Raw genomic sequence first — 25187 nt, forward strand, 5'->3', positions numbered from 1 at the left:
AGACATTTTTCCAAAGACACCATACAGATGGTCAACAGACACATGTAAAGATGCTCCCCAAAACTACAACGAGATGCCACGTCACACCTATCAGAATGGCTAAACTCCAGGACACAAGAAGCAAGTGTCTGCGAGGATGTGGAGACAAGGGAACCCTCTTGCACTGTTGGTGGAAATGCAAGTGGGTGAAGCCCCTGTGGAAAATAGTATGGAGGTTCCTCAAAAACTTAAAAACAGAACTATCCTATGATCCAGTAATTGCACTACTGTATACTACCCAAGAGAATACAAAAACACGAATTCCATGGGACACACGCACCCCTGTGTTTATTGCAGCATTATTTCCTGTAGCCATCTCAAGCGTCCTTTGACAAATGAGTGAACGAGGAAGAAGTCTTATATGTATGTGTGTGTGTGAATATGTATATCCATACACACGCACACACACACACACACACACACACAGACACACACTGGAATATTACTCAACCATAAAACAATGAACTCTTGCCATTTGCAATCACCTGGATGGAGCCTGAGAGTAGTATGTTAAGCAAAGTCAGGGAAAGACAAACACCATATGATTTTACTCGTGTAGCACTTAAGAAACAACGGATGAGCAAAGAGAGAGAAAAAAGGGGGGACAAAGCAAGAAACAGGCTCTTAACTGCCGAGAACAGATGGTTCCCAGAGAGGAGGTGTGTGGTGGGCGGCGTGAAGGAGGTGATGGGGATGATGGAGTGAGTGCCCTTGTCATGATGAGCACGGGGTGAGTATGGAGTTGATGAATCACTGTATTGTACAACTTAAACTAATATAACACTGGGTTTTTAAAAAAAATTTTTTTTCAACGTTTTTTATTTATTTTTGGGACAGAGAGAGACAGAGCATGAACGGGGGAGGGGCAGAGAGAGAGGGAGACACAGAATCGGAAACAGGCTCCAGGCTCCGAGCCATCAGCCCAGAGCCTGATGCGGGGCTCGAACTCACGGACCGCGAGATCGTGACCTGGCTGAAGTCGGACGCTTAACCGACTGCGCCACCCAGGCGCCCCTACTGGATGTTAATATTACTGGAATTAAAAAAAAACTTAGTGGAAAAAACAGAGGCCAACTTTTAATTATAATAAGAAACTTCATTGAATAAACAGATAGCTGACCTTTCACTTAATTTTTGAAATTTTGTTTTTAAAAAAGTGAACATGTTTTTGTTGTATATTTTTGCTCTAAAGGCTTTCTGACAAACCTGGTCCTGGAGATTCATGGCCTACATCAGCTAGCCAAGACGTAGATTTCGGTACCAAGGTAAAGTACCCTCCTGTGAAACTCCCTTTCCTGCTCTGAATTTAGTTTTCTCCCTTATTTACTCTGAAAATTTAAGAGTAGCCTGTGCATCATCATTTTATGTGTGTAATGGAAATTTAGCAAGAACAAACCCCTTGACAGATACATGACACGTTGAATTTTTTGTTTTGTTTTGTTTTGTTTTACTTTGGTAAATCCTAGGGGTGGGGGCTGAGAAAAGAATCGGCTGGAAAATATATAATGACCGTTGAATTATATTGGGAAAAGCTTTCCCATAATGGAGGAAATATGACATTTGGTTAAGGATAAGGATGCTTACTGTGATACTAACATGACTGATAATACTGAAGCCTAATGAAATCTTATTGGATCCAATTATCTATTGTATGTTGCCCCCGCCCCAGGCAATTTTTATTTTGAGAGCGAGGTACAGGATTTTCCTTTGTCTCTATCCTTTGTTCTATATTTAGACTAAAATAATATAGAAAATGTAGAAACTTAGATGTTTACATTATTTCTCAACATTTACTTTACAAAGGTGTTTCCCTGTATTTTTGAAATAACTCCATGAAGAGTAAGTTAAAATTGTGCATCTCCCTGAAGAATACGTATTTTGCTGAGAAGAGTAGCCCTATGAGCAGAGGCTCTTCTTAGCCAAGTTGTCAAGTTTCTAATTTCAGAAATCTTTCATATTCTAGCTTTTAAAAATATCTTCTCCTAGTCCTTGTGTCTGATTCTAAAATTTAAAGTTTCAGACATCTGATAGTTATTTAAATATTCCTTTCAAAGCCCCTAAATCATTATAAGCTACTGGAGGTTAGGAAACATACTTGTTTGACTCCTGGAGCTCCTAGAATGAAGTCTTGCTTGGAAGAAGCAATGTCATAGGTTTTGAATGTGAAAAAATGAGTAGGGAAATGGAATTCCGTAGAATGGAATTTGAAAAGTAATGAAATACGCATGATGTATCACAATTAGATATGTGAATTTAAAAAGTCAGGCTTCAGTTTATATTCCATTTAGTGTTTAATACGTATAAACGCAAAGGAATTCTATTGAGAAAATCAGGAGTTACATACGAAAGAAGGTTACCATATATTTTTAGTCTCCTCCCATTGTGAGCTTAGAATTGCAGAGAAAAAGTCCTCAGCCTTTGTTTTTTCAACCCCATCTGTGTCCCGTCACATACATCCTTTGAAGGTTCACATTTCTTTCTAGAATTCTCATTCCCAGTTCTTTCTCCATAGTGAAAGTTGATGTGTTAGAAACCTTTCTTTTTCTGTTTTTTCGTTGGTCCAGTAATAATTTATAGCTTTTAGGAAGCGATAGATGCCAGTAATCGAACAATTTATTTTATAGTGAAAAAACTTAAATATTACAGTATTTATAACCAGATAACTGTAGAGAGCTAAAAGTCAGTATTATTAGGGATACACTGTGAATCAAAGCCTCTGTTTTACGTATACATTATATATATATATACTATATGTATATACACTATATATATATACACTATATATATACTATATATACATCCTATATATATGTACTATATATATACTATATATACATTATATATATACACTATATATATACTATATATATACACTATATATATATACTATATATATTCACTATATATACACTATATATGTATACTCTATACTATATAGATATATATAACATATACATGTATGTATATATATATATACTACTGTTCATAGTATATTCCCAATCCTACTTATGTACCTGTTGAAAAATATATGTTGTTTCCACTTACCTTATTTTGCTCACATTTCTCCTTTTCTTCCTTGTCTTAAGCTCATGCTTGATTGATTGGTCGTGTCTTATATTGTTTCCTTTTTTCCTCTTCTCCCCCCATAGTTTTTAATGTAATTTTTATGTTTTAAAAGTTTATTTATATTGGAGAGAGAGAGAGAGAGACAGAGTGCAAGTGGGGTAGGGGTAGAGGCAGAGGGAGACACAGAATCCAAAGCAGGCTCCAGGCTCCGAGCTGTCAACACAGAGCTCAATGAAGGTCTCAAACCCACAAACCGGGAGATCATGACTCATGAGCTGAAATTGGAGGCTGAACTGACTGAGCCACCGACGTGTCCCCCCCCCCCCATGCTCTTTTTTAATGATTTACCCCTACCCTAATTTGTCTTTGCAGAAAACATTTCTTTAGTGTCTGTTCTTTTAGTACATCACTTTCTGTCAACTCCATTGTCAACATATTGGTTATGGAATTCTACTGTCTGTGTGGTTTTCATCCATGACTCATTGCCCCACAAGGTTTATTATTCTTTTTTTCTCTTTCTTGGAAGGAGGTGAGCTAAATGTTTTTGTTTGTATTCCTCTTGGAAAGGGAGGGAGAGAGAGAAAGAATGACCAAGTGCTTGTTGTTGTGATCTGAAAATATGCAAGGTATGATCTCAGTCGTTTTATATTTGTGGAGGGCTGTTTTGTGACCCAGGATGTCGTTTCTATTGGAGAATGTTCAATGTGGACTTAAGAAGAATGTGCATTCTACTGCTGTTGGATGAAGAGATCTCAATATATCGGTGTTGATATCCATGTATGTAAATGTATATATTAAGGCCAATATATATGTATGTATATCTGAATACATCTGGTCCAATGACACATAGGATCTGTGTTTTCTTACTGATTTTCTGCCTTGACGATCCGCCTATTGCCCCGAGTGGAGTCTTATTAAAAATTTTTTTTTTTCAACGTTTGTTTATTTTTGGGACAGAGAGAGACAGAGCATGAACGGGGGAGGGGCAGAGAGAGAGGGAGACACAGAATCGGAAACAGGCTCCAGGCTCTGAGCCATCAGCCCAGAGCCTGACGCGGGGCTCGAACTCACGGACTCCGAGATCGTGACCTGGCTGAAGTCGGACGCTTAACCGACTGCGCCACCCAGGCGCCCCCCGAGTGGAGTCTTAAAGTCGTCTACAATCATGGCATTTGTATGTATACATTTAATCATGTTTGTGATTAATCGATTCATATGTGTGGGCGTTTCACTTTGGGGACATAAACATTTACAATTGTTAGCTCCTCTTGATGGATAGACCCCTTAGTTGTGACCCAATGCCCTTCTGAATCTGTTCCTACAGTCTCTGGTTTAAAATCTAGTCTTTCTGGTGGAAGTGTGGTGACTCCAGCTTTCTTTTGACTTTTGGTAGCATGATAGGTGGTTGCCCATACCTTCACTTTGAATCTGGAGGTGTCCTGGGGTCTAAAATCAGTTTCTTGTTGACAACATATAGATGGATCTTGTTCTTTGGTTTTGTTTTGTGTTTTACCCATTCTGATTCCCTGTGTCTTTTGATTGGGGCATTGAGTCCATTCACATTCAGAGTGATTAGGTAAACATATGGATTTAGTGTCATTGTGTTATCTGAAGGTTTCATGCTTTTGGTGAGGCCTCTGGTCCTTTGTAGTCTCTGCTGCTTTCCACTCACAGAGTCGCCCCTTAGGGTCTCCTGCAGGGCTGATTTAGTGTTCATGAACTCCATTAGGTTGTGTTTGTCTTGGAAAGCCTTTCTGTCATTTTCTATTCTAAATGACAGCCTTGCTGGGGAAAGGATTCTTTGCTGCATATGTTCCCATTTATCACATTGACTGTTTCCTACCCCTCCCTTCTGCCCTGCCAAGTTTCATTGGACAGGTCTCCTGCTACCCTTATGTGTCTTCCCTTGCAGATTAAGCCCCGTTTGTCCCTAGCTGCTTTCAGAATTCTCTCTTGATCTTTGTATTTTTCCGGTTTCGCTTTGACATGTTGTGGTGTTGACCTGGTTTTGTTGATTTGGAAGGGAATTCTCTGTGCTGCCAGGACTTGGATGCCTGTTTCCTCCCCCAGATGAGGGAAGCTCTCAGCTATAAGTTGTTCAAATAAACCTTCTGCCCCTTTCTCTCACTCTTCTTCTTCTGGGACTCCTATGATGTGGCTATTATTTCGTCTTACTGAATCAATTAGATCTCTGGTACCTGCCTCGTGGTCTGGTCATTTCGTTTCTTTCCTTTCTCTGCTTCATCTTTGTCCATATCTTCTGTTTCACCGATTCTGTCTGCTGCTTCTCCCATCCTTGCTGTCACTGCATCTAGTTTATGTTGTATCTCCTTTACAACATTTCGTTTTCAGCATTCAACGTGACGATTCCAAAAACTTGATCAGATATATTGTTTCTGTCTCTTTTGAGCACTTCTCTGGCTGTCCTTTTGTCCTGGAATTGTTTTTGAGGAGAATTCTTCCGTTTTGTCGTTTTGGCTAGTTTCCTGTCCTTTATGTGTTGTAATAGCTTGTTCTGGGTCCCACACCTGTGAGTACTACTATATTAAAAAGGGGTCACACACTGTCCAGAGCCTGGCAGTCGAACGAGTGTTTTTGGCGTGTGTTGTGTGCACTCTTTTGGTGCATCTTTGCTTGCTTCTCACACTACTTGGAGTGGTAGTTTGGGCCTTCCACCCGGTGTGCTTTGATTTGTTTGTTGATGTAATCTTGGGAAAAAGGAGAAGAGGGTGGTGAAGAATCCTTAGCCCAAACAAAGAGAGAAGTGACAGGAGTGGAAAAAAAGACCAGGCAGTGACTCAAAGGAGCTCTAGGACTTAATGTAGAAAGAGAGGGAGGAAAATGAAGGAGATCTGGAAAAGTATAGAGAAAATGCCCGATCAAACAAACAAGGAACCAGAACAGAGGAACAAAGAATCTCTCTCTCTCTCTCTCTCTCACACACACACACACACACACACACACACACACACACACAAATATACATGTATATATGTGTATATATGTATATATATATATATGTATGTTTATTTGCATATGTAAATATATATATATATATATATATATATATATATATATATATATATACTTCCTCTTCTCCCTGATTCCAGAGGGAGAAGAGGAAAGAGGAGAGTAGAAAGAGAAAAAAGGGAAAAGACAAGAAAGGGAAAGAAAAGATGGGCGCCTGAGTGGCTCAGTTGGTGAAGCATCTGACTCTTGAATTTGGGTCAGGTCATGTTCTCGCTGTTGGTGGGTTCGATACCCCCACCAGGCTCTGCAGTGAGAGCATGGATCCTCCTCGGATTCTCTCTCTCTCTCCCTCTCTCTGTACCTCTCCTGCTTGATCACTCACTCTCTCTCAAAATACAGAAATAAACATTAAAAAAGAAAAGGAAAGATAAAAAGAACTATAATTCAAATGAAAACAAACAAAAAAACTAAGAAAACCAGAGGAGAGTTGTCTGTTGGTGCCTGGGACTGGTGGCTGTGCTGGTCTAGGGGAGGGGCTGTCTGGTCCCATCAGTGTCAGTCTCACTCCCAAGGAGAAGCAGTTACCAGGCACAGAGAGGCAGGGTTTGGTGTAATAGGCTGCCTCCACGGAGGCTCACTGTCCGTTCCCTGAAGCCCCACGATGTAGGTCATGGGGAGAGAAATGGCGACCTCCCAATCTCTCCTGCCCACACGAGGTGTCTCAAAACTCACTGTTTAGGCCATCCTCACAGAATAGCCTGGGGGGCCGGCTTGCCCTGCTGCACAGTCTCCTGTGCTCCCTGAGCACTGAGCTGGGATTCAAAACCCTGTAGGATCCCGCTTTGCTCGGACCTGGTAGTGGAGTTGCACCACTGTGCGCAGTGGACAGAGGGCCTCTGGCTCGTGCCTGCAGGGTCTTTTTCCCTTGGGCAGGGCAATACCGCCTCTTTCCACCATACTCAAGGTGTTCTCTCCCAGTGTAGCCCTGAGATTGCTACCAAGCCTAAGGGCGGCTCCCTCCCCACCAGGCATGGGAGGTGGCAGCTCTGGTCTAGAGAAAGTCTGGAAACCTTGAACATTCTGTTTTTTGGCTTCTAAGGCTGTTTTGCAAAGTAGAAACTGGCTCTCTGGACCTCTCCTTGGTCGGTGGTCCATACAGGTTTTCTCTTATCCAGATACACTTCCCACAGCCTCTCTCTCTTCCTTTCATTTCTCCACCAAAGGGCTTCCCCCACTCTATGCCTGTGCTGCCCATTTTATTTCTTCCAGTTCACATACACACACTTCTGTCCCGCCAAGCTGTCTGTTTGCACATGTGGAGATTTTTCTGTCCTTCTGCAGCCTGTATTTCTGGCATTCCAAGTGTTGTGACCTCAATACTGCTGTGTTTGAGGGACAAGGGAAATTCTGATCCCCCTCCTCTGCCATCTGAACTCCTCCCGCCTCCCTTTACTTTCCTTTTCACCACTTCAGAGTTCTGTGTAGGTTTACATTATTATATCAGTTCAATATGTTTTATAGATATTTATGATGGGCTTTTTTCTTACTTGAACTGTATTGATCTGAATTTTCTGTCTTTTTGTTTTTTTTTAAGTTTATTCATTTATTAATTGGAGAGAGAGACAGAGAGAGCACAAGTGGGGAGGGGCAGAGAGACAGAGGGAGAGAGAGAAGATCCCAAGCAGACCCTGCACTGTCAGCGCAGAACCAGATGGGGGACTTGAACCCATGAACTGTGAGATCATGCCCGGAGCCAAAATCAAGAGTCAGGTGCTAACTGACTGAGGCATCCAGGCGGCCCTAACATTTTCTTCCTACGTCCACGGGGTACTTTAAATTTAATATGCCCTAGTTTAAAGACATTGTTTCTGACGCTTTCCCTTTCCTCTTTCCCGACTCTTTGTAATCTGCTCTGTCATTTGTGTTCCCTAGTCTAATAAATAGCATTCCCGAAACAGGAAAAGTCCTGGACTCCGAACTTCCCTGAAATGACCGCATGCTGTCACTCACCACATTCGATAGTTTGTACCTGCTTCCCATTTTTCATATGTTATTCCTGTAATTCACTCTCTCACCTATAATTTTGCAGTACTCTTCTGGTTTTGCTGTCTTTACGTTCATCCTACGTTGCCTACATTGTCCTACATCCTACATTGCCAGAGTGACCTTTCTAAAATATACTTGTGACGATGTCACTCCTCTGCTTATTCAATGGATCCCCATTACCTGAAGGAGAAAATTCTTGTTCTAGCATAACACTGCTCTTTTTTTTTTTTTTTTTTTTTTGGTTTCGTCCTGATGTTCCAGTAATATCTCTCTGTCTATCCCATTCCCAATAACTCTGTTCCAGGTTTGCCATATTGCATAGGTGTTGTGACTTACTATGTTATTTCATACTTGATCCTTTTGCTCATTCTAGAATGCCCTTCACACCCTCCCCGTGCACTTTGTCTTTTAAGATACAGCCCTATCTTCCCAGCGTTTGCTGAGCTTCCCAAATGTAAGTGTTTCCTCCTTTGTGCGTTCACTGTATGTTATTCACTTCCCTTGTAGAACTCAGGATGGTATTTTTCTGTCCTTACCTGTTTTCATGCATCTCTACCGCTACTAGCATATAGAACAGACTCTGTCTTTTATTTCTCTTTCCAGCTCCTCCCCGGATCGTGGCTGTGACTTGACAGATACAGTATGTGCTTGTCTTTCCGAGTGGGTGAGTGCATGACCAAATGAATTAATGTGATGTTTTTCTGAAGTTGGGTTTTTGTTTTGTGCTGTTTTTCTAGGAAGGAACAGCAAAGTCAGCAATGGAAGCAAAGGAAGATGGTTTTGGTATTACTGAAAATGTGCCACCAGAGCAGTTAATGACAGTGTGACTTCTGCTGGTGGAGTGCATAAAAATTGCAGAAGTGGTAAGCTAGTGAATCTCTGTGAGTTGTTTTCCTATGATTCAATACTAGTATGAGAAAAATCTAAAAGTATGTAGATCCAAATATATTATCCCTTTTTCGTGAAGATATTTTTCTGTTGCTATCTTTCTTTATGAGTATCCCAAGTACGACCCCCTTTTACTTCCGGAAAATCTTGAACCCCCTGAACATCTTTTCTGCTATTGCTTTTATTTTATTGAAATATTCATGAATGGAGATAGACTTGTGTATGTGTTTAAAGTTCATAGTAACACGTTTTCATTAATTTATCTGTGACCGTATTCTCTAGATATGATGTCAGCATTGGAATTAGGAGAAGAGGAAGATGTAGAATCACCTTCTCTTCCTGAGGTACTGTCTTCTTCTTATTTTTAAGTATAAGCATGGAGTGATGTTAAAACGTCCAAGAGATGCTTTGACTTCACTCTCTCATCTCTGCATTTGCCCACAGAAACGACTTCCTTCTATGTTTTCCTATATGTGATAAAATAATTATGTGTTAATTATGAGCACACAGCATAGTAGAGTTCTGCTAATTTGCAGACGTTATGAAAGTTGTGTAGTATTAATGCAGAAAACGGAGGCTTGGAGGGAATGAGTTTGGGTTTTGAAGTTAAGGTATCTGAAACACTAAAGAATTACTCTAGGTCAACGTATGGCCAAGTGTATGATCCTGTGGTGTATACGGGATCATGTGTCAGACTCCTCCTGACATCCAGAAAGAGTTTGGATTATGGTGTTTACAACTTGAACCTTCCAAAGATAAGGCCTGGGACTTGATAATAATATATTTGGATTGTCAAGTAGATCTACAAGGAGCATTGGGATTATGATGACCACAGTTTGGTTTAGTGGTGCTTCAATAAGTAAAACCCATTTTGGATAATTAAAATAACTTCGCAGTCCTACTTGTGGTAATGTAAGTAAAGTAATGATGACCTATTCTAAGGTGACAACTAGGGAAGGAGGTGAAAAGGTCCTGATCTCTTAGGCTCAGGCAGCTGCTGCATAATGCTACAAGCACTGTACTTGAAATCAAAAGACATGCTAGCATCTTGGTTCCGTCACTTCCTAGCTGTGGCATCTTGGAAAAACTTGCTTGAATGTCAATGACCTCGTTCCTAAAAATGGCACTAATAGCCACCTCTTGGTTATGTGGAATGAACAAATGTGGCAACGTTTTGTAAACTGTAAAGCGTGCTATAGAAATAGAAGACAAAATGATCGCAGTGGCTTTTAGTGACTTACTATATATTGAGGATACTTTGTTTGGTGAATGTTTGTTTATTGTTGAGAGCGGGGTGGGGGGACAGAAGATCCGAAGCAGGCTCTGCACTGAGAGCAAGGAGCCCAATGCAGGACTCGAACTCATGAAATTGAGAACATGACCTGAGCCAAAGTTGGGCGCCTAGTCGACTAAGTCACCCAGGCCCCCCAAGAAAATACTTGTTTGGAATGTGAAGATGTCTGAAGGCCAATAAAATGGCCATAGTGTCCAGAAAAGAATGGGAAAGTAGGAACGGGGTTTTGATTTTCTAATTTGGCTCTATGTTAAGTTCCAGTAATCTCTTGGTGGAGACATCATACAGGTATGCAGTTGACCCTTGAACCAGGTGGGTTTGTACCGTGGGAGTCCACTTACACACAGATATTTTTCAATAAATAGAGTACTCTCCTGTAAACGTATTTTCTGTTCCTTATGATTTCTTTCTCTTTTAATTATTTCTTTTGACAGAGAGAGGACAGAGTACGTGGGTCGGTGAGGGCAGGGGAGAGAGAGAATCTTAAGCTGATTCACACTGCCATCGCATTTCTTTCTCTTTGATATTAATTGATTTGGCTGCTAATAGTTTAAAGTTTTCCAATTATCTAGTTATTAATCTTTAAAAAGTACTCAAATGTACTTTAGTGCTCGTTATAAGGGATGGTAAGCTAAATAGTTTTTAAGGTTTGTAACATTAAAAATCATCTAACTTATTTTTTGGTCGATTTAACACGTAATGGATTTTTTAGTTCCAAAAACTGACAAGGTTAAGTTTATGAGTCATATTTTTCTTCTGCCTTAGGCTAAGGCAAGTTAGTTTTCACTTCTTACAGGAAGTTACAATCCAGTGACTTGGGAACAGCTAAACATAGGTTAAGAAAGTTAACAGTTAAATTGTAATTATTTTCTCATTTTTCTTTTTCCATACTTGATTACTTAAGGTATTTTTACAAACATGTATCCTGGCAGAAAAGACATGTGAAAATCAAAACAAGGAAATTAACCATCCGTTTTTGCAACTGCAAAAAATGACTCAAGAACCAGCAATGAATAAGGAATGTGATAGGGAGCATGATATATCTGTATATTTAAGACATGCTTCTATGCAAAACTTTGAGGAAATGTAGATCAAATAAGACAAATTAGACTGGAAAAATAGCTTAAAACTCATCACCAGTGAATGAAAGCTGAAGTTGTTGAAATTTGTTTATAATACAGCATTCCTACTCATCTTGAAGAACCACCACGGGGTCACTCTAAGAAGGAACCAACTGAAAGGAGATACCTTTGAATTGGACAGATACTGTAGTTGATTGTGAGGAAGAAGATGCATTTGGAGTGTCTGTCTCGGTAGTATTTCAGGCATTTCCTGAACAAAATGAGCCTAGTCTTGAAAATGTCATTCTCTCTTATTCATACTCTGGGTCCCCAGAATATGCTCGCCAGTCATCTTCTAAGCTTTCTTTAAAAGAAAGCAAATCATCAGGGACATATAAATCAAAACCACACTGAGATATCACCTCACACCAGTCAAGAGTGGGTAAATGAACAAATCGGGAGACTATGGATCCTGGCGAGGATGTGGAGAAACAAGAACCCTCTTGCACTGTTGGTGGGAATGCAAACTGGTGCAGCCACTCTGAAAAACAGTGTGGAGGTTCCTCAAAAAATGAAAAATAGATCTACCCTATGACCCAGCAATAGCACTGCTAGGAATTTACCCAAGGGATACAGGAGTGCCGATGTGTAGGGGCACTTGTACCCCAATGTTTATAGCAGCACTTTCAACAATCGCCAAATTTATGGAAAGAGTCTAAATGTCCATCACCTGACAAATGGATAAAGAAATTGTGCTTTATATACACAATGGAATACTACTTGGCCATGAGAAAGAATGAAATATGGCCTTTTGTAGCAATGTGCATGGAACTGGAGAGTGTGATGCTAAGTGAAATAAGCCATACAGAGAAAGACAGATACCATATGTTTTCACTCTTTTGTGGATCCTGAGAAACTTAACAGAAGACCATGGGGGAGGGGAAGTGAAAACAAAACAAAACAAAAAAAACCTTAGAGAGGGAGAGAGCCAAACCATAAGAGACTCTTACAAACTGAGAATAAATTGAGGATTGATGGGGGATGGGAGGGAGGGGAGGCTGGGTGATGGGCATTGAGGAGGGCACCTGTTGGGATGAACACTGGGTGTTGTATGGAAACCAACTTGACAATAAATTTCATATTACAGAAAGAAAGAAAGTAAATCAGACTATGAAAATGAGAACAAACCAGACATTGAGCATCTTTTTAACAACAATGAGGATTTTTAAAATGATATAGAAAATAAAAAAGCAAGGAACCCACTAGTTACATTTAAAGTGAAAGAAGGCCAAGAGTTTGACATGCAAATGGCAAAAAATATGGACCAAAATACCACCGACTGTAAATTAGACCTCAGTCTAGTGATTCAGAGAGCCTTTTTCATTTGTGGATTGTCTGCTGCGATGTGATGAAACACATGGTTCAAACAAAAAGGCATGATATTTCTGCTGTCACAAACACGAGAAAACAAAACCAGTACAAGACTTTTTTCCAGAAGGCTTTATATGCATATAATGACAGTACTCCTAACTATAAAAGTATTGATTCTGAATTAGAAATTGTGAGTTCTTCTTCAGCATCTAGTTTTCCAGCATCTGAAGTATATCTAAGTGAAGAATTACATCAAGATATGCAAAGGTTTAAGAATGAGATAGGCATGTCTCAAGTAGAGTTCCTGTCTTTGGAAAGAGAGAAAGTTCAACCTCCAAAAGAGAAGGAGGTCCGCCTTGCTGTTACTCTTGTTTTTTCTCTTTAGCAATTATCTAATCCATTCTGATTTTCCACTTAAGAGAACAAGAGTTGCATAAAATGGAATTGTCTAAATAAGTAATTGTGTCTGGAAATAGATTATTTCTGCTATCTAACAAATAGGAGTTCAGGAAAACATTCGTATGATTTGTTTTCCTTAAAGTTTCTGTGTCAGTCTTCCAGGTAGTATATGAACTGGGAAACTAACTTAGCTATATAAGTACCATGTGACCTCATGAACCAGAATAACCATAAGGAAACTGCTTAAAAAACATAATAATCTCCAGGTTTTTAAAAAATACATTGACTTAAATATAAATTGCATTTCTATAAACAATAAAATGGGAAAGAAGCAATAACTAAGAGAAGGAATATAAACAAATGTTCCTAGCTAAAGGAATCTATGTATTGCTTCAGTATGTGTCTGTAGACTCTGGGTCTAGGGTTCTTGCTTGTCTAGCAAGACAGCAGCGAGATGCAGGATTACAATGGGAGAGGCAGCTAATGTCCCAGAGAACACAGGAGCCCCGATTAAGGGTCCTTGCTCTGTTTTTATTAGGATCAGAAGGCTTCGAAACATGGTGATGGACGTGCACAAAGAGACAATCTGTGAACGTGAACTCATGGGCATGAGGGAAAGGGGGTTTGAAGATACAGGGTGTTAGGGGTTTGGGTCAATATAAAACAAAATCCTGGCCCCTGGAAGATGGTTGTTAACAGCCGACCTGAGGCACCTTCTCTGTTTATCTTAACTAGTCTAGGGGAGAAGACAGATGCTGCCTCAGGATCCACAAGGCACCTTTCTTTTGCTAATTAGCTCCCCTCTGGGCATCTTCACCCTGCAGCCTACAGCCTATAGCCCTATTTACCTGTTTACCTCATTTGGTCCTTCCTTCCTGTGAAAGCAGCTTTCTGCCATAGTACTAAATTGGGGAGTGTGTCCTCCTGAATATCTAATCTTGTTTACCTAACACACCTTGGTCTTAGAGCCTTTGCCCGCCCTCTCTATACCTAGATACCTAATCTTGTTTACCCAAACTTGGGTGTGAGTTCCTATGGCTTTGTAATTTTTTACACCTGGTTAACCCATCAGTGCAGGCTCAGGGAATTCCTAAGCTTATTGCCCACAAATATAGGCAGTCTTGTCTGCTTTACTCACAATCTTGGAACTTAGAATTTCTACATGACCCCTTTGAGATAGGCTTAGTAACAGCTATTTGTACTGTCAACCCCTTTTTTCCACATTTTTTAATCATCATTCTCAGATGTTTCTGTTGAGTCAAACCTTCACTTTATGTTCAATAAAGTATGATACCTTTTGGCCTGTATGATTTTTTTAAACATTTATTTATTTTTGAGACAGAGAGAGACAGAGCATGAACGGGGGAGGGTCAGAGAGAGAGAGAGAGGGAGACACAGAATCGGAAACAGGCTCCAGGCCCCAAGCTGTCAGCACAGAGCCCAACGCGGGGCTCGAACTCACGAACCGCGAGATCATGACCTGAGCTGAAGTCGGACGCTCAACCGACCGAGCCACCCAGGCGCCCCTGGCCTGTATGATTTTTACCATGTAGGTAGCATGAACCTTCAGCAAACCTTCAGTATTTAACTCCAAGGGAGAAAACTGACTTTTGAGATGTGTGGACTTTAGAAATAGACAAAATCTAGAGATACCCTCCTTTAAAAGAATAAGTAGCTAATCTCCTCGTCCCCTATCAAGGTATTAATTTACTGTGCCAGAGTCACACTTTTCATGCATCTGATTAATTTAATGAATTTGTGGTCATTTCTCTGATTCAGCATTCAAGAATCGTATCATCTCTTTTGGTGCCATAAAATGCTAGGGAATGCCACTTTAGGAACTTGGGACAAATCATTTAACCTTTTTGAGTTTTACTCGTGTTATCAGTAGCAAATGGGATTAAAGGTGATCATTACTTTTATACCCTCTCCCTATAAAGTTTTATGGTTATTGAATGTGAGATTCGGAGAGCGTTACTAATTTCCCAGAATTCCACCCTAACGTCCATTTCACTTTGTTCCTTTTGTGTTGTGGCAAACTTTGGTTCATAAATTTAGGGGACACTGTCACTTTTTTTGAGAACCTTAGGATCCAAAAGAAAAAGAACTGTAAAAGGCAGTCAGGGAAAGAATAGCTCCGTGCAGAAAAAGGAAAGCTTCCTGTTTTTGTTACTGGAGCACCTCCATGTCCCATGTTTTAAATCTGGCTGTTGTGTAAAACCCAGGTGGTAAGGATAGAAAAGGACAAATTTTGTCTCTTGTCTTTTTATTTCTTTGTATCTCTTGGTCAGATGGGGTGGGGGGGGGTGGGGAATTCTCGGTAGCAAAGTGTGGATATGAATAAGAGTACAAAATTAAGAAAGCCCTTTTAGAAATTTTGGTAACTTCTGCTTTTTTTTAAATTCCAAGAGAAATGAAGCCGAGTTTATAAAAATTACAATTACTTGTAATGATAAAGTAAACACAGAATATTTTCCTCCATTGAATCTATGACAAACTGTCAACTGATAAAATGAATGAAAAAACTTTTTATTGACTAAAGTAACAATTACCTTTAGTATCAAGTTCCATTAAAGGTTGAAGAAAAAAAGAAGCACAGAGGAAGTGACATGGAAGTATCAGAAAACATACATGGTGCTGCGGCTGCTGGATTAATTCCACAAAGACAGAATGGAAAAACTGATAACCATCAATTGCCTATTACAGAAAATAAAGATTCTGATAGGTAAGCCTATAGCAATATTTAAATACTAGGTAATTGTTATTTTCCTATGCAACAAACTTTTCTAGTTTGAGCTAATGTTCATAATGAACAATTTTCGTATTTTTCGTGGAGATATTTCATCCTACGTGCTAATGAGAAAAATGTAAATACCAATGAGATACCATTTTTTGCAGTCATAGTGATAAATATTTTATTAAAAAGAATAACCAAAGTTAGGAAATGTGAGGAAAATGACATTCTTAGACACTGTGGCTGGATGAAATTGGTAACTCCTTTCTGAAAGGTGATTTAGCAGTGTATTTCCAAATTTCAAATATGTCGGGGCGCCTGGGTGCCTCAGTTGGTTAAGCGTCCACCTTCGGCTCCGGTCATGATCTTGCACTTCACGAGCTTGAGCCTTGCATCAGGCTCTGTGCTAACAGCTCAGAGCCTGGAGCCTGTTTCAGATTGTGTCTCCCTCTTTCTCTGCCCCTCCCCTGCTTTTGCTCTGTCTCTGTCACTGTCAAAAATAAATAGTATAACATGAGAAAAATATGTCAGGTAGGTCATCCCTTTATTCCAGTGGTTTCATTGCCAGGACTGGGTCCGTCTGAAATACGGAGCTTTTATCCTATGTTTTCTTCTAGGACTTTTATGATTTAAGATTTTATATAGAAGTCTTTATTTGAGTTTGGGTTGACTTTTGTGAGTGGTGTAAGGTAGAGGCACAGTTTTCTTCTTTTGCATGTTAATATCCAGTTTTCTCAGCATCATGTATTGAAGAGATTACCTTTTCTCTTTTGAGTATTCTTGGGTCTCTTAACAAAGAGACTTTATGCATGGGTTTTTAGTTGACTTTATGCATGGGTTTATTTCTGGGTTCTTGATTCTGTTTCATTCATCTTTGTGTTTGTTTTTGTGCAACTTCGTACGGTTTTTATTACCGTAACTTTGTAATAGTTTGACACCAGCAAGTGTGATGCTTCCAGATTTTTTCTTCTTTCTTAGGATTGCTTTGGCTATTTGGGGTCTTTTTTGTTCCTTACACATTTGAGGAATGCTTTTCCTATTTCTGTGAAAATGGTCATTGCAATTTTGACAAGGATTGCATTGACTCTGTAGGTGGTTTCAGGTAATGTGGATATTTAATGATACTAATTTTTCAAATCCATGAACAATGGGCTATCTTCCCATTTGTTTGTGTCTCTGCTGTTTCTTTTACCAATGTCTTGTAGTTTTTACTGTACCTATCTTTCAGAAATCCTTGATTAAATTTATTCCAAAGTATTTTGTTCTTTTTGGTGTTTTGGGGAAGGGGATTTTTTCCTTATATTTCTTTTTCAGCTATTTCATTGTTATTGTTTAGAAATGCAACTGATCTCTTGATGCTGATTTTGTAATTTTTTTAACTAAATATAATCTATTGTCAAATTGGTTTCCATACAACACCCAGTGCTCATCCCAACAGGTGCCCTTCTCAATGCCCATTGCCCACTTTCCCCTATCCCCCACCTCCTATCAACCCTTAGTTTATTCTCAGTGTTTATGAGTCTCTTATTGTTTGCCTCCCTCCCTCTCTGTAACTTATTTTCCCCCGTCCCCCCCCCCCACCCATGGTCTCCTGTCAAGTTTCTCAGGATCCACATATAAGTGAAAACATATGGTATCTGTCTTTCTCTGCCTGACTTATTTTCACTTCGCATAATACCCTCCAGTTCCATCCACGTTGTTGCAAATGACCAGATTTCACTCTTTCTCATTGCCAAGTAGTATTCTACTGTATATATAAACTACATCTTCTTTCTCCATTCGTCGGGTGATGGACATTTAGGCTCTTTCCATAATTTGGCGATTGTTGAAAGTGCTACTGTATACATTGGGGTACATGTGCCCCTATGCATCAGCACTCCTGTATCCCTTGGGTAAATTCCCAGCAGTGCTATTGCTGGGTCCTAGGGTTGTTCTATTTTTAATTATTTGAGGAACCTCCACGCTGTTTTCCAGAGTGGCTGCACCAGTTTGCATTCCCACCAACAGTGCAAGAGGGTTCCCGTTTCTCCACATCCTCACCCACATCTGTAGTCTCCTGATTTGTTCATTTTAGCCACTCTTACCAGCATGAGGTGGTATCTCAGTGTGGTTTTGATTTGTATTTCGCTGATGAGGAGTGACGTTGAGCATCTTTCCATGTGTGTCTGTTGTCCATTTGGATGTCTTCTTTGGAAAAGTGTTTATTCATGTCTTCTGCCCATTTCTTCCCTGGATTATTTGTTTTGTGGGTGTGGATTTTGGTGAGTTCTTTACAGGTTCTGGATATTAGCCCTTCCTTTTTCCGATATGTCATTTGCAAATATCTTCTCCCATTCTGTCGGTTGCCTTTTGGTTTTGTTGATTGATTCCTTTGCAGTGCAGAAGATTTTATCTTGATGAAGTCCCAATAGTTCACTTTTGCTTTTAATTCCCTTGCCTTTGGAGATGTGTCAAGTAAGAAATTGCTGTGGCAGAGGTCAAAGAGGTTTTTTTTCCTGCTTTCTCCTCTAGGGTTTTGATGGTTTCCTGTCTCACATTCAGGCCCTTCATCCATTTTGAGTTTATTTGTGTGTATGGTGTAAGAAAAGTCGTCTAGTTTCATTCTTCTGCATGTTGCTGTCCAGTTCTACCAGAAGAAAGAGACTGTCTTTTTTTTCCATGGGATACTGTTTCCTGCTTTGTCAATGTTTAGTTGGCCATACATTTGTGGGTTCACCTCTGGGGTTTCTATTCTATTCCATTGGTCTGTGTGTCTGTTTTTGTGCCAATACCATACTGTCTTGATGATCACAGCTTTGTAGTAGAGGCTGAAGAGACAGAGTGTGTACAGGGGAAGGGCAGAGAGAAAGAGAGAGAGAGAGAGAGAGAGAGAGAGAGAGAGAATCCAAAGCAGGCTCCAGGCTCTGAACTGTCAGCACAGAGCCCAATAGGGGGCTTGAACCACAAACCACGAGATCATGAGCTTAGCCGAAGTCAGAAGCTTAACTGACTGAGCCACCCAGGCACCCCTGCATCTTTATGTTGATTTTTTATGCTTCATCCTTGGAACAGCTTTTTGGTGGTATCTTCAGGATTTTGTATATATAAGAACATATCATCTGCAAAGACAGTTTTATTTCTTCTTTTCTGACTTGGATGCCTTTTATTTCCTTTTCTTGCCTGACTGCTTTGACTAGGACTTCCTCTATCCTGTTGAATAGGAGTGGTCAAGTTGGAAATTTTGCCTTGTTCTTGAACTTAGAATAAAAGTTTTCAGTTTTTTACCACTGCATATGATGTTGGCTCTGGGCTTATCATATTGGACTTCATTATGTCCAGGTGTGACAATTCAGTACCCACTTTGTTGAGAGTTTTTATCCTGAAAAGATGAATTAGGTCAAATGCTTTTTCCTCACATGTTGGGATGATGATATAATTTTTTTTTATCCTGTTAATGTGGTGTATCAAATGTATTTATTCGATTTGATTTCTGAAGGATAATTTTGCTGAGTAAAGTATTCTTGATTGGTAGTCTTTTTTCTCTTAGCACTTTGAATATGTAATCCCACTGCCTCCTGGCATGGAAGGTTTCTGCTGAGAAGTTGCGAATAGCCTTATGAGGGTTCGCTTGTAGTCACATAGTCTTTCCTCACTCTTTTTCATTATTTTTACTTTGTTCTCTGCTGACTGGATAATTTAATAGTTCCTGTCTTTCAATTCACGTTTTTTTTTTGGTTGATCCATTTCCTGTCAGTGATCACTCTTGTTTTTTTCATCTCCTTCATTATACTCTTCAGCTCCAGGATTTTTGTTTAGTTAGATTTTACTATTTCCAGCTCTTTGTTAAGCTTCTCATTTTATTCATAGAGTGTTTTTCTGATTTTACTGAATTGGCTTTTTGTGTTTTTCTTGTAACTCACTGAGTTTCCTTAAAATTGCTATTTTTGAATTCTCTTTTGAATAAATTACAGATCTCCATGTGTTTCCGATTGATTACTGGAAGATTATTGTGATCCTTTGATGGTATCATATTTCCTTGATATTTTATATTCTTTGCAATTTTGCATTGCTGTCTTTGCATTTGAAGTAGCAGTCACCTCCTCCAGTCTTTAATGACTACCTCTTCAGTGTGTCCAAACCTGATTTTTTTGCTCCAGTGGTATGCTGGAAATTCTCTGCAGGACACCTGGTTTTCCAAAAAGGCTCTCTCATCCGCGGGCTATTAATCCTAGACAGTGTTTTCTAGGGAGGGACTCCCAGATGTGGCTGAGAGGGAGGAGCTGGAGGCACTTTATGGGCTATTGCTAGGTCCACAGATTAGACTGTAGTACGTATGCCTGTTACCTGATGCACGGGTAGGCAAGACTTTTCCTCGGTCCCTTGGAAAATGGTGCTAGATTCCCACAGCTCCTGCAAAGGCAGTTTTGCCTGTGGGTGGATAAGATGCCAGTTGTAGGTGGGGAGACGCAACAAGGTACATCTTATTCAGCTATGATACTGATATCGCTCTGACATATGGGTATTTTAAAAGTAGTTTTCCCCTAAGATATTTCCTTGATTTCTTCTTTCATGTTATATGGACCTCATGCTACTTTAAAACTTTGTTGAAATTAAGCATTCTTATATTTAAAAGCAAAGCCGAAAATATAGCACAAATCTAGTTATTACTCCCATGTCTAAGAGTCACTGCCTTTAGGAAATGAACTCTAACTTTTTAGTGTAACCTTCAAGGTTCTTCAGAGTTTCTTTCCTGACTGATCTCTTACTACTTGCTTCCATGTATTTTATGCTTTTTTCCAAGTTCCTAAAAGCTTATACGTTTTCCTTTCAAGGCACCTAGATGCCATCTGTGTAATCTTTGTGCTCACATTCTAATCTCTAAGAAAACGGTTTTCTCCCGTTTCTTTCCCTGGTGACCTCTGCTGTTTATTTTCCCTCTTCAGTAAAGCCTTTCTTGTCCTCACTTGCAGCTTTTCACATGTCCATTCTTACAAATCACATTGTATTCTAATTGTATATTTATCTGTGTTTGAAGCAACAGATGAGTATTTCCTTGTGTATGGTTGGTACTTCAGCATTGTTCTCTCAAGTAATCAACTTAAGTCAGATGGGTAAAATTCAGAACTTGATGAAAATTGTCTTTTTATTCTTTATCAGTAAAATTATTAGAAAACATTGGCTTTTTTATGGCTTTTTAATGGCTTTTTTTTAAAGGAGGGAACCTGGTTTACATATGAAGAAGATAAAGAAAGGTGAAAATGAAAAAGGGACATCAAAAGGATCTGTGATCACACCAGTGTTGCAGAAGGCAGATGCCCTAACTGGTGGTCCACTACAAAAGAATGATGGCAGCCATTTCAGTGAAAAGGATCAGCATGAAAGCAGGTAAAATCTATAAATTCTTTATGTGCCTGTGAAGGAATTTTAGCAGTGATTACCTTTTGTGGAAATAAAATGCTGTAGTGTAGGTAGGTCCAAGCTAAAGCAAGAAATACTCAACATATCAAACACACTGCTTGAAAAGTTGTGATGAGGGTAAGTGACTTTGTCAAGGAGCAGTTTCAGTAGTCACCATGGAAGCATGGAAGATGAGTAAGTGTAAACAACACCTTAGAGCATTTTAATTGGGAAAGGTAATAGAGAAATGGATGATAACTGAAAAAGAATGTGAATTACAAAGGCATTTTCTTTCTCTTTTTATTTTAAGATGGGGGCTTTAGAGAATGTATTCTGTTGGAAATGATCAATAGAGATAGACATGGTTAGTTAATTTAATTTTGTTTGCGTTTCCAAACATTAGGAAGTTTGTTGATTGTATTACATTCTCTTTTAAAGATTATAGTAATTGTCTTTAGTACTCTTATTCATGTAATTTTGTGGAAGAAGTTGGTTTATTCTGAATTGGTTCCTCAATGGGGTATTCTCATACAATTGAATGTGCAGATTTAAAAATATATATGTATGTATGCAAGTATATATACATATATATATGTATATATATGCCTGTGTAATTCTATATGTATATATAAGTATATGTGTATGAGTTCTATATGTATATATGTGTGTGTATGTGTATATATATATATATATATATATATATATGTATATATATATACACATACACACACACACACACTTATCATAAATGTATGCAAACACTGAGGCCATTCTGAATAAAGCTAATCCTTCCTTGTGATTTTAGATATCCAGTGCCTTTGATAATATCACAAATAGCTATGATTTTGTTAGGGACTTTAAAGTTTCTGGTTCTATTAAGTTAATATTATTTAGGTTCTAGGGAAAGGGGAAGATTTTGTTTATTTACAATTGGAAAAGAAACTAGTAATCCATAACAGATTATTCCTTTTGGACTAGAGAGCTCTAAATGACCAAAACCATGCTTCCTGTACCAACAGTGCCATTGACACAGATTGTATGCTCAATAAGTATGTGTTGAATGTGGGAATAAACAGTGGAATGAATGGATGAATGAATGAATGAATGAATGAATGAATGCCTGTTGAGGAACTTCTCTAGAAGAAGCAAATCTTTAGTTTATTGAAAGTAGATTTCCCATCTTGCCAAGTATAAAGTCTCTTAAAAAATATGTAAGATTCAGAAATTGTTATGTATCACCATAGCTAGAAATCGAATCATAATATAGATTCATTTGCTGTCATATTAGTTAGAAACACTGGAGTATTACTTTAACCACATAGTATAAAACATATGCTTTGAAGGCACATTCCTGGGTTTGAATTCAGGGTCTGTTCTTGGCCAGCGACGAGGGCTTCTTGGGCAAGTCACTTCGACTTTCTGTGCCTCATTTTCTTCCTGTGTAAAATACCTAATATAATAACCTACTTCATAGGATTGTTGTGGGGCTTCAAATACCTTGAAGACATGTAAAGTGCTCATAGTAATGCCTAGAGAGTAGTTGCATAGTGAGTCTTCAACACGTTAATATCATGACTGTTAAAAAGGGGTTCTTTCATATAGGGACTTGCACTTTCCAAATAGGTTTTAGTGCCAATAAAAGCTTATTTTTAGTAAAATGACAACAACAGAAACAATGGTATCATTCCTATCAAATAATGCAAGTAGCATTAGGATTTTCCTTTGCTTTTGTTAGTTTTTACCTAACTTTAGTACTTTGTTGTGCTCGCTTCAGCGGCACATATACTACAACTGGATACACCTAATCCTTTGTTAATATTAGTAGTGTATTTTTTATGTTGTTTAATGTTACTCTGTTGTTTAATCCCCTTTGTAGAAAATTAGTTTCAAGTGCAGAGATTTTATATCAGAAACAATAGGTTTAGATATGCTTTGTATTTTAAGTATTTAATACTTGCCTGAAAAGAATTGTTGGGTTTTTTCAGACCTGCGAAGAAAATTTCTAAAAAAAAGAACAAGTTAAGCAAAATAGACATTGTAATTTTATTTTATTTATTATTTATTTTATTATATTATTTTGATACGTATTTGTTAGGAATATTGTTCAGTGGCAAAAAAATACTTTATGAAAGATGTAGTGAAAAAATAGAAAATCTTCCTTTGTTGTAGAGACATCTGCTGTGAAAAAGTTGCTTAGAAATACTAGCTATACTGGGGCGCCTGGGTGGCGCAGTCGGTTAAGCGTCTGACTTCAGCCAGGTCATGATCTCGCGGTCTGTGAGTTCGAGCCCCGCGTCGGGCTTTGGGCTGACGGCTCAGAGCCTGGAGCCTGTTTCCGATTCAGTGTCTCCCTCTCTCTGCCCCTCCCCCGTTCATGCTCTGTCTCTCTCTGTCCCCCCCAAAAAATAAATAAATAAACGTTGAAAAAAACAATTAAAAAAAAAAAAAGAAATACTAGCTATGGATAACAGTGTCTTTTTGATAAAAATCCGTTATTTTAAAGTCTCTGTGGTTTTGCTTTTAAATGTTTATTCACTTATTTTTAAAATGTATTTTGAGAGAGAGCACGCACAAGTGGGGGAGGGGCCGAGGGAGAGAAGGAGAGAGAATCTCAAGCAGGCTCCATGCTGTCATTGTGGAGGTCAACGTGGGACTCAAACTCAGGAACCCTGAGGTCATGACCTGAGCCAAAATGGAGTCGGATGCTCAACCGACTGAGCCACTCAGATGCCCCTGTTTTTGCTTTTATAAAAAGATGGGTATTTATCACTTCTCTACACCTAGTATATTTTATAAATATTTGGGGGACATTTTGAAATGGTATTATTCATTGGTAGGTCAAAAAGCAAATTACTTCTATGGATGACCTTGTCGGCTTCATTCAGTCATCTGAAACAGCTTCAGAGCATTGTGAGTTGTCTTACTCTAAGAATTTCATGTTGCTGATTGAACAACTTGGCATGGATTATAAAGGTAGGAAACCTTTTTACGTATATTGCTGTAGTAATATGTACACACCTTGCCTACTACTGCCCCATAGAGCACTGCTGTATTATAGAGCTGCTCATCTCAGAAATATGGTTTATATTAAAATCAAAGGAGAACTATTGTATCCTCCCAGCCAGAGAGTCATCATTTCTACTGTACCTTTCTTAGTGGGAATGGCACATCTAATGTGTTTGTTAACTCTGCTTCTCTTCTGTGCCTTCACCCAGGTCAGGTCATTATTTTTCTCCCAGATGACTGAAATAACCTCAGGACTGTTTTCCCTGCTGTTCTACCTCTCAGGACCTTGGTCTACACTGCAACCATAATTAGTATATGTTTTAAAAAGTGTCTTTCATCATGGTACCCCCTTGCTTAAAGCTTAGCTATTACTTCTCATTGCTATTAGGTTAAAGGCCACAGTCCTCTGGATTCATCTTGTATGGTTTTACATCCTTCTTTCCGTCTGTGTCTTATCCACTGTTTTAGATGTTTCTTCCTGTGAAAGAGCTTTTCGTTTCCAACAGCTTTAGTTAGGTAAACTGCACATGTATGAAGTGTGTCATTTGATAGTTTTGACATATGTTTACACGTATGAAACGATAACCATAATCCAGACAGTTAACATATTCATCACCCTTAAAAATCTCATGTCCCTTTATATTCCCTTCTTATGAAGCTGCCAAATTGTTTTTTAAAGGAGTTGTACGGTTTTCCATTCCCACCAGCAGTCTGTGAGAGCACCAATTCCTGCATACATATTCATGAACACTTAGTATTGTCAGCTTTTTAAATCCTAGCCATTGGGATGGACATTCAGTATGTACCTCATTATGGTTTCAATATACATTTCCCTAATAACGGATGATGGTGAGCATATTTTCATGTGCTTGTTTGCCATCTGTGTATCTTTGAATTGTCCAAATCTTTGGTTGTTTTAAAAATTTGTTTGTTTGGG

At 38.9% G+C, this 25187-nt stretch overlaps 1 pseudogene; it reads left to right on the forward strand.

The window, feature by feature from the left end:
- LOC125156666 (ankyrin repeat domain-containing protein 26-like) overlaps positions 1–25187 on the forward strand; it is an 86141-nt pseudogene that overhangs the window by 10120 nt on the left and 50834 nt on the right.

This window comes from Prionailurus viverrinus, chromosome F2 (genome assembly GCF_022837055.1).
Source record: "Prionailurus viverrinus isolate Anna chromosome F2, UM_Priviv_1.0, whole genome shotgun sequence".
Taxonomy (NCBI): domain Eukaryota; kingdom Metazoa; phylum Chordata; class Mammalia; order Carnivora; family Felidae; genus Prionailurus; species Prionailurus viverrinus.